The sequence below is a fragment of the Petaurus breviceps genome, unplaced genomic scaffold (assembly GCF_028583685.1).
Source record: "Petaurus breviceps papuanus isolate PSGF00001 unplaced genomic scaffold, PetGlider_PUasm1.0 126, whole genome shotgun sequence".
Taxonomy (NCBI): domain Eukaryota; kingdom Metazoa; phylum Chordata; class Mammalia; order Diprotodontia; family Petauridae; genus Petaurus; species Petaurus breviceps.
In genome coordinates this window covers 40,400,998-40,410,535 of record NW_027185655.1, presented here as the reverse complement: position 1 = coordinate 40,410,535, position 9,538 = coordinate 40,400,998, and the positions used below count along the sequence as shown (strand labels likewise).

Here is a 9,538-nt window from a genome sequence, read left to right as displayed (position 1 = left end):
ATATTCCTTACAATCCAAGCTACCCAGAAGTCAAATAGGCTGCCATAGTGGGGAGTGAATTTCTTCATACTAGAGGTCTTTAAGCAAGAACTGGATGATGGCCTGACAAATGTACTATAGAGGAGATCTTTGTTCAGTTATTGTCAGAACTTGAAGGCCTTTGACCATCCCTTTGGGATTGCCTGGAAAGTTACAAAAGGTTCAATTAACTGCCTCATGTGAGACTGGGTTTGGACTTTTGCCATAACATTTATTGGAGTGAACACCTTTCTTCAGATAACATTTCCTTGTTCTTCCTGGCATACCAAGAGGTTCCAGACACTAAACAACTATCATAAATTAGCTCATTTACTTCACAGTTGGTTACTTACAGAATTTCTTTTTTTTTTTTTTGCTTTTTGGCAGGCAATTGGGGTTAAGTGACTTGCCCAAGGTCATATGGCTAGTTTGTGTGTGTGTGTGTGTGTGTGTGTGTGTGTGTGTGTGTTGTGTCTGAGGCTGGATTTGAACTCAGGTCCTCCTGACTCCAGGACTGGTGCCCTATTCACTGCACCACCTAGCCATCCCTAACTTACAGCATTTATAACTTGAGAAACTTTCAACATAAAGTGTAGTCCAATGCATTAACTATGACTAGCATCAGATGCCTTTCTCTTACACATAGAAACCAGCCTGGTATCCAGAGTAACAAACTGAAGGCTATAAGCATTTGTACTTATAAACTGCCAGTGGACTCCGTGACAGGGAGACGCACCTTACTCTGTTCACAAGTTGAAATTTTGGCTGCCAATGAAAATTTTGGAGGCTATGATTAAGAAGCCTGGTTTTAGGCATGTGTGGACAGCAACCCACTGACCTATAAGCTAATGAGTGCCAAGTTGGATACATATACACAGAGAAGAAAATACAAAATAATTTTAGGAGGGAAAGTACCCCCACTAACAATTGTGGAGTTACAAATCAGGAGTGGCTTCATATAGGAGGTGGTACTCGAGCTGAGTGTTGACATTAGTTGGAGGTGAGGAGGAAGCACATTCTAGACATGTGGGAGTCTGTGCACAGAACCCAGAAATGGAATGTGGAGTTTGGGATGTAGTTACATAGAATGGTACAGAATGTCTGCAGAGACATAATATAAAATGAGCTGGCACAAGTTGACCTGCCTACTTTAAGGGTTAGGCTAAGGAGTTTGTCTTTTATTTTAAAGGCAATATCAAATCAGTGAAGATTTTGAGCAAGGGTGTCCTTCCTGTTCAAACTTGTGTTTGCAGATGGTGAATGTGGCATTTGTGAGAAAGGTAGTTTAGAGAGGGGAGTAACTGGGATTAAGGAGGACAATTTGGAGACTGCTGGTATGGTCCAGGCAAGAGATTAGGAGGGCCTGGACTAGGGTTGTATCCATGAGAATGGAAAATAGAGGAACAGATTAAAAAATGTTGTGGAGGTAGAATCAGCAAGAATTAGCAGCTGATTGAACAAGGGGGTGATAAAGAGGAAAGAGTCACAGAAAAGTTCAAGGTTGAGAACCTTGATGACTAGAGGCTGACAATGTCCTCTATACAAATTGGAAGAGAAGTGGGTTTGGAGAGATGAGTTCTATTTAGGCATGGTAAGTTTGAGATGCCATATCAAAGTGGCATCTAGTGATGCAAGGCTGGAATTTAGGAGAAAGGCTTGGGAAGGATATATATTTGGGAGTCATCCAATGCACAGTGTGTACCCAGGGAAGAGGGCCCAGAACAAAGTCATGGGATACAGCCAATTTTTAAGAGTAGCTTATGATTTATGACTAATATGGCTAAAAGACAAATATTCAGACAGGTAGGAGAGTCAGGTGAAAGGAATACCAAAGCTTGACTGTGTCAGGGAGAAAGACTAGCTGAACCTCAGAAGCTGGCCCAAAGGAGGAGAGAATGAGTGGTGATGAAGTTGAGTTTTAAGACATGAAATAAGGGAAAAGAAGGATCTCATAGTGGATGGCCTCTGTTTTCTAGTAAAATGCAAGATGGCATGGTAGGGAGTGGAGTGAGGGAGTGTAGGAATTGTGAAGGAGAAGTTTAGAATGTAAGGAATGTAATGGAATTCAGTCATACAGTGAAGCATGCTTCATACCTCTTGGGGGAGAAGTAGAGGACATGGAATGGGGTAGGGGAAGGATGAAGGAGAAAAGAAGGATGTAGGTGGGAAGGGTATGAAGGTATTAGCATAGGGTAAAGGCAACTAGAACGCACCTCATGACATGATGGCCCCTCTTCCCCTCCAGTGATTTACCAGTTAGGGAGGAGGTGAACAATTTGTTGGGTATCAGACACACGCTCTCTGGGAAAGTGATTGGATCACCATGTTAATAGGGTAATAAAAATATTCAGAACAGAAACATTCAGCGCAATGGAAGTCCGTTCCACAAGCTCCAGTCAGACATCCACCTCTGGAGGAATTTTTGAAGAAAATCCAAAGAAGACCAAATCTGTAAATGCCAGTAGGGAATGTGAGAAGTAACTGGGGCTACCCCAACAGGAAGGAAACAATTGCCTTGGTAGATAAGAGAAGCTACACCTGCTGGCTTAATGTTTGCTATGGCTTCTGGGGAAGCTGAAGGGAACGAAGGCTCCATATAGGCTCCTCACATTGAGGTAGGTAGCATACATACTTGGAGCCTTCTGGGATCCATCAGCCCAGAATTTAGGCTCCTGGACAGCATGGTGGAAACACTTTGTCTCTCAGAAACAATAGAAAAATGGAGCATCCAGACATGGCAGGCAGTAAGTCACAGCAGAGATGCCTAGACTATTTTGCCAGTGATTTCACAAGAGTATGATGTAAGAGTGATGTAAGGGTTACAGAGCCCTGGAATGTTAGCTCTCTCTGGAAGGAGATTAGAGCTCATTTTGTCCTGCTCTTTCAGCCCTCTCACTTGCTAGTGACTTCTTCCCAGAAATCATTTTGCATGTCCGGTAATTCTTATTTACTTTTCTATGTACATGTATTACTTACCACCCCCCTCCCTCCACTGCCAACAAATATAAGCTCCCTGAGGGCAAACACTGTTTCTTTTTTGCCATTGTAGTCCCAGTTGCTGTTGTTCAGTCATGGCTGACTCTTCATGACCCCAACTGGGATTTTCTTGGCAAAGATAGTGGATTAGTTTTCTATTTCTTTCTCCAGCTTATTTTACAAATGAGGAAACTGAGGCAAACAGAATTAAGTGACTTGGCCAGGGTCACATAGCTAGATTTGAACTGAGGAAGACTCATCTTCCTGATTCTAGGAATGTCGCTCTGTGTCTATGGTGTTACCTAGCTGTCCCTTGTAGTCCCAGCCCCAGTCACTTTTTTGGATCTGACTTGTGATTCCATTTGTACAGAGAATTCTCTTCCAATAATGCAGTCCACAGGGTTGGAGATTTAGAAGTGGAAGGGACCTTAGAGGCTGTCAAGTTCAATCCTTCCCCTTTTTGCAGATAAAGAAACAGGCACTGAGAGGTTAAATTACTTCCCTAGTATCATACAACTAGTGTTTGAGGCAGGATTTGAATCCAAGTTATCCCGATTCTTTATATCCAGTATTCTAACAACTCAACCGCTCTGCATCTCTAAAATTTATATCTCTAAAAATTAAAAAAAGCCAGGCTGCTTTCTAAATACAATCAAGTCAATAAGTATTTATTAAATGCTTACTATGTGCCAGGTATAGATCTAAGGGCGGGGGGGGGGCACAAATCCAAGCAAAAGGATAATTCTTTCTCACATTCTAACAAGGGGCAGACAATACATAAAAGGGAGCTGAAACCTGTGGTGTGTGTGCGTGTGTGTGTGTGTCTGTGTGTGCGTGTGTGTGTGTTTATCATGTCAACAAAGTCCAGGGAATGAAGAATTGTTGGTTTTTGCACTTCTTCAAAATGGAGTTTCGTAGAAGAAATCATCAAAGTGGGATTGCTAGGGTAGAGAGAGAAAGAAGCTGCTGTAGCTGAAGTGAAATTCAGGCAGTAAAGAGAAGCCTCAAAACTTCTAACTAAGAAACAACTCTGGTGTGGAACTGGAACACAGTTTTCCTCTAACTTGATGATGTCACATAGACATCATACATAGGCAGGTACATAGGCAGATACAGAGACCAAGATTTTTTACAATGTTGTCATACAACTTCTTGAACTCCTCAGAGATTGAGTAATATAATAGCAGGCTCTCAGTAAATGCATTCTGAATGAATCAGTGAACCCTTTCCTTTTCAAAATCAGGAATCTAAGAAAAACAATTTGGAAAGACTTAAAAACTCTGCTAATTGCAATGGCCAACCACAACTCCAGAGTTCCAGTGACAGACCATGTTCTCCATTTCCTGACAGATGGATCCAAGGTGCAGAATGAGATGCATTTTTGGACACAGCAAAAATGTGGATTTGTCTTGTTTCATCATGTATGTTTGTTAAAAGGATTGTAATCCTCTTTCCCCTTTTTTATTGGAATAGGATCTTTGTAGCAAAGGTAGAAGCTAATAATAAGAGTTGAAAAAAAAAGAATAAAATAATTATTTAAGTGTCTTTATAATGTCCAGATAGGAACAGGAGGAAGTTCATAGGGAAACAAAAGTAATAAGGACAGTTTTGAAAATAACATGTTGCATTTCTTATATACTTTTAAAAAGTTGTATGTAGTAGAGATTTATGTTTTCACAATAAGCCTATCTATTTTGCCGTTTGTTCTACGTTAGTGTTTGTTAAATTCAGAATTAAAAAATGGAAATGTAAAATTTGGAACTTACTCCTTAGAAAAATTAGGATTCTGAGCCCTAGCTCTGTCAAGAGATTTGCCCAAGGTCACACTGCTAGTTAGTGGAAGAAGTAGGACTAGAACCCACATCCTTGTCTCTCTGTTCAAGATATTTGCCTCTACACAATCACGTACCTGAAACAAGGTGGTAAATATTTAACAACCGCATCTCTAAAAAACAAAACAAAATGAAGAAAAAAAAAACGCTGCAAGATACATTCTTAAGCTTAATCTGTATTATATTCTTTTTTTTTCTCCATCACTTTCTTAAGTCTAAATAATCAACAAAACAATAAATCATTTTATTTCTGGGATATATGTGGGTATATAAGTATGTATACATGAGTATGTATATGTGCATGAAGGTATATGTGTATATATACCATATAGGTATATGTTTATATGTGTGTATATATACACACATACGTGCACATATACACACATACACTCATAATTTAGCGGTCTACTAGCCTTTAAGAGCTGGTTTCACTACACCCCTAAGCTAGCCAGATAATGCTTAAGACAACAGTTTAACAGGAATCAGTTTCTGGTATGAGGTAGCCAGAAGGTTTTTTGTTTTGTTTTATTGTGTGTGTGTGGGGAGGGGGGGCGGTGGGGCGGATGGGGAGATGGGGGGAGGGAAGGTGGGAGGAGAGGGGAGAGACTTTCTGGAGGTCCTGAAACTTCACCCCTGAAGTAGCCACAAAGGAAAACCAATATTATCCTCTTGTCTGCGGGAGAGGTCACATTTAACAAGTCGGTTCATTTCCCTTCTCAAGCGTGACTGACACCAGGCACCCCCTCGCAATGCGTGGGGCTGTGGGGACCTTTCTGCTAAACACTTCCCCATAAATCACATCCCCATTTCGCCCAGAGATCTTCCGATGGCCTTACTGCTGGGGCGGCTTGCACAGAAACAAGTAGTTCGGTCTTTTTTTGGCAGACTTTCCCGCTTGCTTTGGCCCCTCCTCTCCCAATTCTCATACCCACGTGGGGTCACGGGACTGGGCAGAGGCGGGGAGATGGCGAGGAGGAGGTACAAACCTCGAACATCTCCACTCTTCTTCCCAGCTCCCCTGTAGAGGAGGGAGACGTCCCCGGTCAGGCCGGCGGAGTCAGCCTAGTTTTGCTCGCCCCGCCAGCGCCGCGTCTCTGCCTCTCCCAAGCCGGCAGCCGATGGGCCGCCTCCTCGGGGCTCTCTGCATCCAGTCGCCTTGGCCTTGGACGAGACAGGTAAGAGGAAGGGGGCGGAGGGAGCCTCCGCCGGGGAGCCCGTCCCTCCGGTTTGGCCGTACCCCAATTACCTGGCGCATCCTGCCCGACCTGGCCAGGGAGGGCAGGGCGCAGGCAGACAGCCCCTTCCAGCTTGGAAGCTGCTCCCCCGGGAGCGCTTGGAGGGGACGGGCAGTGTCCTGACCCAGACCCTTGGCAAGCGGCTCGTCTGCTTCGGAAAGAGGTGGGGACAGAGGGAAGTAGAGAGACGTCCTTCTTTCTCGTTGATGTGCTTGTCTTGGCGGTTGAGACACACTCTGGAAAGTGTGTAGATGGACCAAGTAAGGACGAGGAGGTGGGAAAAGGGAAGGAAATAACCGAGAAAATCCCGAAGTGGCCACGAATATACCGTGCACCTTGCCCTTGCATCACCAGGGCCGGCGCTAGAGGCGAGGCCAGTAGAGGGAGGCCGGACGGAATTGGGAGTTTTGGTTTCCTGCAATCTGCTGGTGCCCAGGAAACACGAGTGGGCTCAGAATGGTGCGTAGCCCAAGTGACCTTAAAGGTTGAGAGCTCAGGGCCCTTAAACGCCTTCCGCTTCGCCCATTTTACAGGTAAGAAAATTTAAGCTCATGAGACAAGAAGATTGCCAGCAGCGCTAGGACAGCAGACCCCAGTCGTGTGGAGGGAAATTCTGGGTTTGGGAACTTTTCTATGGGTTGCAGCCTCTTTCAGGAGGGCTCAGAGCCTTTATGGAAGAGCAAGGATGCAGAAGAGCAATATTGCAAGGCCTGTGAGTTCATCAAAGTAGGGAAACTCCCGGTGTGGAAACGTTTCCCACCAATGCAGAATTGCAGTCCAGTCTTAAGAGAGTTGTCTGGGGACCTGAGAGGTTAAAAAATACTCAGGCTTACACAGCCAGTCTGTATAAGAAGGACTTGAACCCGGTCCTGACTCCCAGTCCAACTCTGATCCATGCTGCTACGCTGCCCATTCATATATTGTGGTGATTTAAGGTGTCAGGGACCGTGAACCCAGGTTTTCTGATTCTTCACTGTTCTTTGTGCTGCACGGGGCTTTTTCTAGAGTGACCTAATTTTGTTTGGGGTAGAATCTTTCCTTCCCTAAAGCTGGCTCTGCAGGCCACAAAAGAAAATTGGTTCCTCTGGACTTTCCAATATCTGCTAATAAAAAGCAGGGTAGTTGAGAAATTTTCTATATTTTTAGTAACTTGAAAACACCCTCACACTCACAATAGGTGTCCAGTTACTGTTGGGCAACATCTATTGAGTAAAACTTTTATGGATCCGGACTTTGGGAGATAGACTGATAGATATGATAGCATGAGACAGATGGAAACAGACAGAGATGATGGATAAGAGATAGCTTGTGTCTGACTCTTCGTGGCCCTATTTGGGGTTTTCTTGGCAAAGATACTGGATTTTTTTTTTGCCATTTCCTTCTCTAGTTTATTTTATATGTGGAGAAATTGAGGCAAACAGGATCCTAAGTGATTAGTGGAGGGTCACACAGCTAGGAAGTATCTGAGCCCAGATTTGAACTCAGGAAGATGAGTTTTCCTGACTTTAGGCCCAGCACTCTATCCACTGTACTACCTAACTACAAGATAGATAGAATATCTATTTATTTTATTTATGTCTGTCTGTCTGTCTATCTGTCTATCTATCTATCTATCTCTCTGTTTGTCTATCTATCTATCTATCTATCTATCTATCTATCTATCATCTATCTATCTGTCTGTCTATCTCTCTATAACTGTATATGTCAGGCACTGTGCTAAGTTCTAAGGATACAAATAAAAGCAAACAGGGCTGTTCCTGTCCTAAAGGACTTTCTATTTGAATTGAGAAAGATGATAAAGAGGAACAATAAAGGAAAGTGTGTTTGGAGGGAAAGGGTACAGTAGTACACTGCCTTTTTTTCCTGGTTCCAGGCTAGATAAGGCAGAAACTCATCTATCAGAGTTTAGAGTCACCAGGACAATGTCAGTGTGAGGTTATAACAATGATGGCCAACTGCAGGTGCCTTTGAAATAGAGAGCAAAGAGGGACATTTGTTACCTGAGAAAAAATAACAATGTCCTGTTTTGATTTTACTTGTTTCTTCTGGAAACATTTTTGTTTCCCCTTTAATGGTTACAGTAAACTCAATACTCTGTTCGCCCATCCATTTTTTTGCTTTAGGGTGAGAAGAATTAAGTCATAATTTTGGTGTTTTTCTTCTTTTTTTGAAAATTAAATTGTTTTTTTTTAATTTACTTTCAGTTTACAGCATTCAGTTCCACAGTCCCTTGAGTTTCAAATTTTCTCCCTCTCCCTCCCATCATGGCAGCATACACTCAAATATAGGATCCACAAATATCTTCACATTAATCATTAGTCAGGTTGTAAAGAAGGATTATAACTGACAGAATGATCAGAACAAGAAAAAGAAACAGCAAGTAGTTTGCTTTAATCTGCATTCTTCAGACTCTGTAGTTCTTTCTCTGGATGTGGACATCTCTTTCCATCATGAGTCTTTTGGAGCTGTTTTCTAACCTTACATTGCTGAGAGGAGCCCAGTCTATTGAAATTAGTTGTCACACATATTTCGTGCATGTGATTGTGTACAGATTTCTCCTGGTTCTGCTCTTCTCATTGAGCATCAGTTTATATAAGTCTCTCCAGGTTATTATGAAGTCTGTCAGCTCCTCATTTCTTATAGCACAATAGTATTCCATTACATTCATATATTTGGTGGGGTTTTGATGGCTGTTTTGACCAGGAGGAAATCCTGCTTGCTGTTACTAATACATTCATTTCATCAAGCATTTATTAAGCACCTACTATGAGCCAGGTGATGAGGCAGGAGGGGTGAAGTGCGCAGCTCTTTGCTGACGGCACATCATTTACCTTTTCAGCACCCTGGGAGATTCTCTTAAGACCAGGGTTATTGAGGAGTTGTCAGTAGGCATTGGAAATGACATTTATAGATAAGGAAAAAAAAACACCAGAAAACCCCCCAAAGGGCAGTCTCTGCCCTTAAGTAGCTTCTGTTCTTTTAGAGAACACAGTATATCAGTAGATATAGCAATAGATAAAAAAATTGAGAAAGCTTGAGACAGTTGAGAAAGGTGGGGAAGAAAGGAAAAAAAAATCACTGGGAAGAAGTGATGTCTGAGTTTTGCCTGGAAAGAGGAGGATTCTAAGAGGCAGAAATGAGGAGGGAGTGCATTCTAGGCATTAAGGGAAGGAAGGATCTAATTTGGGCAACAGCCCATCAAAAGAAGAAAAATCTGTTATTTGCAAGCATACAGTGGAAGGTAAACAGTCAGCTCCATGCATATTTAATCCTCCTCATTTTGTGGCTCCTTCTGACCCACCTTGTGACTCACCCTATCCTCTAGGAATCCAGTGCCTTACGAAGTCATGGAATGTAGAATGGGGAAGGGTTCTCAGATTTTTAGTCCAGTCTCTCTCTCTCCCTCCCTCTCTCTCTCTCTCTCTCTCTCTCTCTCTCTCTCTCTCTCTCTCTCTCTCTCTCTCTCTCTCTCTCTCT

General features: G+C 42.8%; 1 protein-coding gene across 2 annotated transcripts in view; it reads left to right on the top strand.

Annotated features, from left to right (window-relative positions):
• The first annotated feature begins 5,779 nt into the window (after nucleotides 1-5,779).
• The window catches only part of TIFA (TRAF interacting protein with forkhead associated domain), a 16,574-nt gene continuing 12,815 nt past the window's right edge, over nucleotides 5,780-9,538 (top strand). The window contains exon 1 of one of the 2 annotated variants that reach the window (XM_069095274.1): nucleotides 5,780-6,001. The gene's annotated coding sequence lies outside the window, so the exon portion shown is untranslated. Of the gene's footprint in view, nucleotides 6,002-6,051; nucleotides 6,595-9,538 lie in introns of those variants that run through there. The other variant, XM_069095280.1, reaches the window with a different exon arrangement.